We start from the raw sequence: 8,035 nt of genomic DNA on the forward strand, positions 1-8,035 counted from the left end.
GCGACATTTCATGACTACACTAATTAGCACAAATGAGGACCAGGACGTAAACTGAACGTTCACCTGTTGTCTTTCAAGACACGGAAGACCATCTTCGAAGTGTTATTGGACCAGCGCACGATGTGCGATCGGTGAGAGTCGTGACACATCGTTCGAACAGCAGCAGGCAACGAACGGTACCATCCTTTGCCAATTAAGACTTCTTTACTTCTCCCCTCGGTGGCATCGGTTGCCACACCATAGGACGCACAAAAAAACAAAAGGGACTGCGGCTCACACCACACACTGCGAGCGAGTACCAGTAGCGCGAGTCTGCCCCCACCGGCCACCATTCGTTGGTCAGAAATCGAAACCTCGAAACCCAGCTGAAGACCCAGCTCTGACGGAACGGTTCGGCACGGATCATTCAAGGAGAGCGAACCGGCTTCCCCACTCCGAAAGAAACGCCGCTTACACACTGAACCACGGCTCAATCGCTCTTCAAAAGCGCGGCTCAAAAGATCCGGCTCGTTCTTGAGCGCTTTCTAGGAACGGTTCCTCACGCTCACTGAACGAGAGAGAGCCCAGCCGGCTCTCCGAAAGAACCGCCGCTCACTTACTGAACCGCAGCTCCCTCGCTCTTCAAAAGAGCGGCGCGCTCCTGAGCGCTCAAGAGCGAGCCGGATCTTTTGAAGAGCGAGGGAGCCGTTGCGAAAAGAGCGGCGCGCTCAGGAGCGAGCAGGATCTATTGAAGAGCGAGGGAGCCTTATTGAAAACAGCGGCTCCCTCCTGAGCGCTCAGGAGCGAGCCGGATCTTTTGAGCCGCTCTTTTGAAGAGCGAGGGAGCCGTGGTTCAGTAAGTGAGCGGCGGTTCATTCGTTCTTCAGCCGAAGGCGAGGGGGTGAAGCCGACTCTTGCGAGGAAGGGCGGGAGGGCAGTTGCTTTCTCGTACCGCTAATAGATGGCGCGGAAGTCACACCCAGCAGAAGACGCGCCTCTGACGGAACGCATCGGCACGGCTCTCTGAACGCGAGAGAACCGGCTCCCTTTCTCCAAAAGAACCGCCGCTCATTTTTACTGAACGACCGCTCACTTGCTCTTTAAAAAGAGCCGCTCACAAGATCCGGCTCGCTCCTGAGCGACCCATCTCTACTCCAAAATGACTGCTCCAATTTACCCATGGCCCTCAGTCCCCAGCCGCTGCGGAGCACTTGACCAAGGCGCACCAAGGAGCACCTGACCAAGGTCAGACCTGCTACGCGGCAGAGGGTGCTAAGAATCTCTGGGTCCGGAAAGGCCACCAATGGTAACTGAACCTGGCAACGTTCAACACGCGCACCCTAGTGAGTGAGAATAGCTCAGCAGGGCTATTTGAAAAATTACCAGGTATTACCTGGGATATTATTGGCTATATTGAGGTGAGAAGGACTGGTGAGGCTTACTCATTGCTGACTAACGGCCACGTCCTCTGCTACAGAGGTCTTACAGATAGGAGAGAATTCGGAGTAGGATTTCTAGTCCATGATGACATATATAGTGGGCAACATTGATGAATTCTACAGCATTAACGAGAGGGTAGCAGTTGTCGTAATAAAGCTGAATAGGAGGTATAGAATGAAGGTTGTACAAGCCTACGCCCCAACCTCCAGTCACGATGATGAAGAAATAGAACAGTTTTATGAAGATGTTGAATTAGCAATGAAGGCGAGTATGCGCCATGGCGCGGCTGGGCCTGCGTAGGTATGCCTAATACTAGGCAGACCCACGTCATCTCGCCTTCCCCGTCGGCCCCGCTCGGAGGAGGGTGATTTTTCGGACGACGGCGATGCGCTGCACTGAAATCGCCAGTATACTGGCGACTTCAGTGCAAAAGTGGGGAAAAAGCAGGCTGGCGAGCAAGCAATTGGCAACTACGGCATCGATTCTAGGAACACTAGAGGAGAAATGTTGGAAGAATTCGCGGAAAGGAATATGCTCCGAATAATGAATACCTTGTTCAGGAAGCGCAGCAACAGGAAGTTGACCTGGAAAAGTCCCAATAGAAAACAAGGAATGAAATTGATTTTGCAGGATGTAGAAGTGTTAGTAAGGGTAAAGTGCAGTGACCATAGGTTAGTGAGGTCTCAGATTTCTCTCAATTTGAAGAAAGAAAGAATAAAATTAGTCAAGAAGAAACAGGCCAACCTAGACGCAGTAAGGGTAAAAGCAGACCAATTCAGGCAGGCGCTCGCAAACAAATATGCAGCTTTAGAACAGGAAGATAAAGACAACGTAGAGATAATTAATGAAACCGTATCTACTTTGATCTTAGCAGCAGCAATTGAAGTGGGAGGTATAGCACCAAGGCAACCAGTAGGTAAGCTCTCCCAAGAAACAAAGGACCTAATAAAGAAACGACAAAACATGAAAATGTCCAACTCGAGAGATCAGATAGAATTCGCTGAACTGTCAAAACTGATCAACAAAAAGAAAGTAAAGGATATTCGAAATTATAACATGGGAAAGATTGAGGAAGCCGTAAAATATGGCCGCAGCATTAAATCAGTAAGAAGAAAGCTTGGCATAGGACTGCGATGTCAGGTTCTGGTTTAGTGTTGCGCACTCAAGGGCAACCTTGGTGCGAGTAATAGACAGAGCCGTTTGTACACTTATAACACATTATCACTTGTATGGTACATATGAAAGAATAAAGAAAAAAATGGGTTGAAAGTTTACAGTCACTAAGTAATATAATGTTCCGCCCGTCAATGACGCGGTAAATAGTTAAGTCACGATGATTGTGACACACAGATCTACCCAGGCAGTTGCGTCGGCTCAGACGACGGGGTGGTGGCCGAGGGCACGGCGGAAGATGAATCGCAAAGCCCCTTGTCGACGCTGCCTGCCACGTCAAGCTCGGTTGTGGCGACCAGCACGGTCGATGAGTGGGTTGGAGCTATTTTCTCCTCGAGACGTCGGTGAGACCGGGTGCGGAACTGCGTCAACAGCGGTCGACGGAGCCCGGGTCGTGGGCCAAGGCCGTGTCCTCTCGCCTGACCGGCCAATCCTCTCCGTAACGTCAACACCGCTCGACCACTGACCGTCGTCCATGAACGTCCCCGGAACGGTCTGGTCCGTGGGCCGTGAACGTCCCCGGACAGTCTGACCAGTCGTCCGTGAACGTCTCCGGGACAGTCTGGTCCGTTGTCCGTGAACGTCCCCGGGACAGTCTGGTTCCTTCGGACAGCAGGGCTGCCTCCTAGCTCCGTCTCGAGACACGCTGCGGCTGCTTCCCGAACCGGCACCGCCTCCTTGCCGCCAGCCTTTTCGAGCCCCGCAGCTCACGCCCTCCTTCCCCGTGCCTCGTGATTTCCTCTTCCTTTTCTCTTTTCTTCTCAGTTTTGCCTCTCTTTTTGTCTCCTGTTGCGTCGGTCTCACAACACCGCAAGTGCATGGTCGCGCGCATATTACAAAGGCCCCCCCCCCCCCCCCCCTTTGAAAGAGTTTTTTTTCCTTTTGTTTAAGAAGAAAGGAAAAAACTGCTGGGAAATATATGCGCGGGAAATAAATGAAAAGAATGTTCAGAGTTCAAATAGTTCCCCAATGTTCACAGAGGATACTGAGGATAATATTCCTGCAAGGCCAAGCTCCAACAAAGTACCCTGCTATTTAAATGTTTGGCGTGCGAAATTTAGATACTGCAATGGCCGATGGTCTGTCTGCACGACAACAAAATGTTTCCATACAAAAATATGTGGAATTTTTCTATCGCCCATACGAGTGCCAGACACTCGTGTTCAATCGCAGAGTACCGTGTCTCTCGTTGCCGACTAGCATAGAGTATAGGTGAAGCATACCAACGTATATTTGCAGCAAAACTGCGTCTAAACCTGTGTTGAAGGCGTCTGTCCGGAGCACAAACTCCTGGTTTCTTCTACGAGGACAAACGCTGAAGCTTGACAAGGTGGGATAGAGCGTTCCTCGTAGCGTTTAAACATATTTATGTGGAAGAGCTTGTTACAGTGGCCTAAATCCAGCCAGTAATCATAATCATTCTTTTTTCCGATTACCAGGTCTGGTCCCTTCCATTGCATAAGCAATTTGTTGTTGTCTGTTGGGAGCAGGATCAATGCTCGATCTCCGACCTGCAGTTGGCGGCGCTTGGCACCTGTCAAAATATTTCTTTTGAGCCTTTTGTGCCCGCAGCAAGTTTTCATGCGCCAGTTCCAATGTTTGTTCGAGACGTTGCCTGATATCCAAAACGTATGCGTATGTCCTCTTGATTTCGTCATTAAGGTGTTGTTTAGTCCAGAGCTCTTTTCAAACTGTAAAGGGTCCTCGCACTTGCCTTCCATATATCAACTCAAACGGGGAAAACACCAGGCTTGTTTGTGGTACTTCCTTGTATGCAAATAAAAGTGGTGTAAAAAAACGATCCGAGGACTGGGGCTGTTCCTGGCACAACTTGCGCAGCATTTGCTTGAGTGCGCTATTAAAGCGCTCTACCTTTCCGTTGCACATAGGATTGTACGGAGTAGTACTCAAGTGCTTCATTGCCAGCAATGAATTCATTTCTCGCATCATGTTCGACGTGAAACACAATGTCTGGTCACATAGAATCTCTTGAGGGAAGCCCATCCGTAAGAACATTTCCACCAATCCTTCGACCACTGTGGCTGCGTCGATGGAAGGTAGGGGCACAGCATCCGGGTATCGGGTGGAAAGATCCACTAACGCCAGTATATACTGATTTCCTTTAGTTGAAGTGGGAGACAACGGGCCAATAACGTCTACGGCCACTCGTTCGAAGGGCGTGTCTATTAGCGGCATGCGACCCAACGGTGCTTTGCCAAGTCTTCCTTTAGGAAACGTCCGTTGGCACACATCGCATGAACGTACGTATCGGCGGACTTCTTTCACGCCGGGTCAATAAAAAGATGCGAGGATTCGGTCCGTTGTCTTTTTGATGCCTTGGTGTCCTGACATTGGGTTTTCGTGTGCCAGAGATAGCACCTGGGCTCTCAAACACATCGGTACCACAGCTTGCTGCACCGATTTACCAGGACAGAGCTGATAGGTCCTATATAAGACGCCCGTGTCGTAAAAGAATGTTTGCGTTGAGGTTTTCCCTCCAGACATGGTCTTCCCGACTTTTTCTCTACACCCCTTGAGAGATTTGTCCTTTTCTTGTTCGATACAGAAAGTTAGTATTAGTACACCCGCAGAGAGGTGAGAACTACTTTCGGCTCTCCCCTTGTAGTCATAGCTCCGACGAAGGAAGAAGCCGCCCAAAGTAGGTTCTTCGTGACGACCGTTTCGTTCGGGTCGGGCGTTGTCGCAATCGTTTTGCCTGAAGGAGTCTTTCATTGGCTGTCCGGATTCGTTAGTTGACGAGAATCGGCAACGTTTCCAAAGATAATATCATATAAGGGATTTTCCAAGCACTTAGCTACCACGGTGGCTGAAAAATATGGCGAATGAATTTCCACTTAGGCTTCTGGCACCTCCATACTCCGGCCATCCGCCAGTAACATTATCGCCGTTGTGCCCGTTAAAGCCGTGTCGGGTATGATAGCACGGCGCACCACAATGGTATTGCTGCCAGTGTCCCGCAATACGGATACAATTTGGCCATAGAGTTCACCGTTATGCACTGGCATATCGTTGGCATGCAGAGACAAGGTTTTTTCATCCGTCTGTTCGTTAATATGAAGGACGCACGACAGCTTTTGCTGTTCTTCGTTTTCTGGCGACATACAACAGGCAGAAGTAGTGATTGCGGCGCCTTTCTTTTTCCTGCAGTCCCGCGTGTCATGTCCCGGCCTTTGGCAGTAGTCGCAGTAAGGTCTTTTCGAATTGACCTAACAGTCAGACGGCTTGTGTCCACTTTTATTGCAGAGGAAGCACTTGACTGAGTTTCTTTTTGTGCACGTTTCATCCTCTTTTGCGGCGCGGTCTATTGTCTTCTCCTGCAATGTCAGCAAATTATAGTGCCTCTGCGCTTCCAAGAAGTGATCCGCGGTTTCTGCGATTGTCTCCACTGTTCTGCAATTTCTTTCGCGCAGGAACCGCGCTCATCTACTATGGCAGTTATTCATGAACTGCTCGGGAACAACTAAGTCGCGGACAGCTTCAAAAGGCTTTCCTCCATTGGAGAGTTCAACCCATCGGTCGAATAAGGTAAATAGTCTGGCAGCGTGCTGTTTGCCAGTCTCTCCATCTTAGGGCTTGCTGTGGCGAAACTTTTCGCGGTAGTGATCCGCTGTAAACCTAAAACGTTGCAGCAATGCCTGTTTGGGCTTGTCATAGTCTAGAGAATCCTCCAGAGACCACCGACCAAACACTCTCAACGCTTCACCGTGGAGACATAGGCTGAAGGCTGTAGCCCATTTCTCTTTTGGCCAACCTTGTCCAGTGGCTACTCGTTCAAACCACTTAAGATATGCGTCCAAGTCATCGCGGGCTTCGTTGAATCGAGAAATAATGTTATGCGGGTTCATGGAAACCGAGGATTCTTTCGGGTTGCTTGCCAGCGACTGAGACACATTTACGTGGCTATCTGATCTACCCATCTCCGCTAGCCTTATGCGCAACTGCAGAATGTTTTCCTCGCGCTCTAGAAGATCCTTTCCCGCCTGACGTTCCGCTACACGTTCCTCACGCGCCCTTCTCCATTCCTCCATCAATCCATTCTTTCAGTTCTGGACCAACCAGACCCATGCGTTCCGCTAACGCGCTAAGCTCCTGGGCATTCATCTCGTATCTGTATCTACTATAAGCACACTGTGTAACAATTAACCAGCTTTGTCCTTTTGTCGCCGACGCCAATTTGTGATGTCAGGTTCTGGTTTAGTGTTGCGCACTCAAGGGCAACCTTGGTGCGACTAATAGACGGAGCCGTTTGTACACTTATAACACATTATCACTTGCATGGCACATATAAAAGAATTAAGAAAAAATGCGTTGAAAGGGTTACATTCACTAAGTAATATATTGTTCCGCCTGTCAATGACGCGGTAAATAGTAAAGTCACGATGATTGTGACACACAGATCTACCCGGGCAGTTGCATCGGCTCAGACAACGGGGTGGTGGTCGAGGGCGCGGCGGAGGATGAATCCCAAAGCCCCTTGTCGACGCTGCCTGCCACGTCAAGCTCGGTTGTGGCGACCTGCAGGGTCGATGAGTGGGTTGGAGCTAAGTTCTCCAGGAGACGTCGGTGAGACCGGGTGCGGAACTGTGTCAACAACTGTCGACGGAGCCCAGGTCGTGGGCCAAGGCCGTGTCCTCTCGCCTGACCGGCCAATCCTCTCTGTGACGTCAACACCGCTCGACCATTGACCGTCGTCCGTGAACGTCCCCGGAACAGTCTGGTCCGTGGGTCGTGAACGTCCCCGGAACAGTCTGGCCAGTCGTCCATGAACGTCCCCGGGACAGTCTGGTCCGTTGTCCGTGAACGTCCCCGGGACAGTCTGGTTCCTTGGGACAGCAGGGCTGCCTGCTAGCTCCGTCTCGAGACACGCTGCGGCTGCTTCCCGAACCGGCACCGTCTCCTTGCCGCCAGCCTTTTCGAGCCCCGCAGCTTACGCCCTCCTTCCCCGTGCCTCGTGATTTCCTCTTCCTTTTCTCTTTTCTCAGTTTTGCCTCTCTTCTTATCTCCTCTTGCGTAGGTCCCACAACACCGCAAATGCACAGTCGCGCGCATATTACAAGAACAAGGCAATATGTATGCACTGAAAGATAAACAGGGTAATATCATCAGCAATTTCGATGACATAGTAAAAGCAGCGGAATAATTCTATACTGACCTGCCCAGAGCAGACAAGCTACTTTCATTCGAAGTAGTGATGAACAGGATACAGACCTCTTCTATAACTAGCGATGAACTTGGAAGGGCCTTGAAAGACATGGATAGGGGAAGAACTGCTGGAGAAGATGGAATAACAGTCAATTTAATCAAGGATGGAGGAGATATTGATCCATATACACGTTTATCTTTCACCGGTGGCCGCTTTCCACTGGCTAACAAATGTTAAACGTTAACGCTCGGCGCAGGACGAGCCCCTGCCTTGGAAAGC

The sequence above is a fragment of the Dermacentor silvarum genome, chromosome 7 (genome assembly GCF_013339745.2).
Source record: "Dermacentor silvarum isolate Dsil-2018 chromosome 7, BIME_Dsil_1.4, whole genome shotgun sequence".
Taxonomy (NCBI): domain Eukaryota; kingdom Metazoa; phylum Arthropoda; class Arachnida; order Ixodida; family Ixodidae; genus Dermacentor; species Dermacentor silvarum.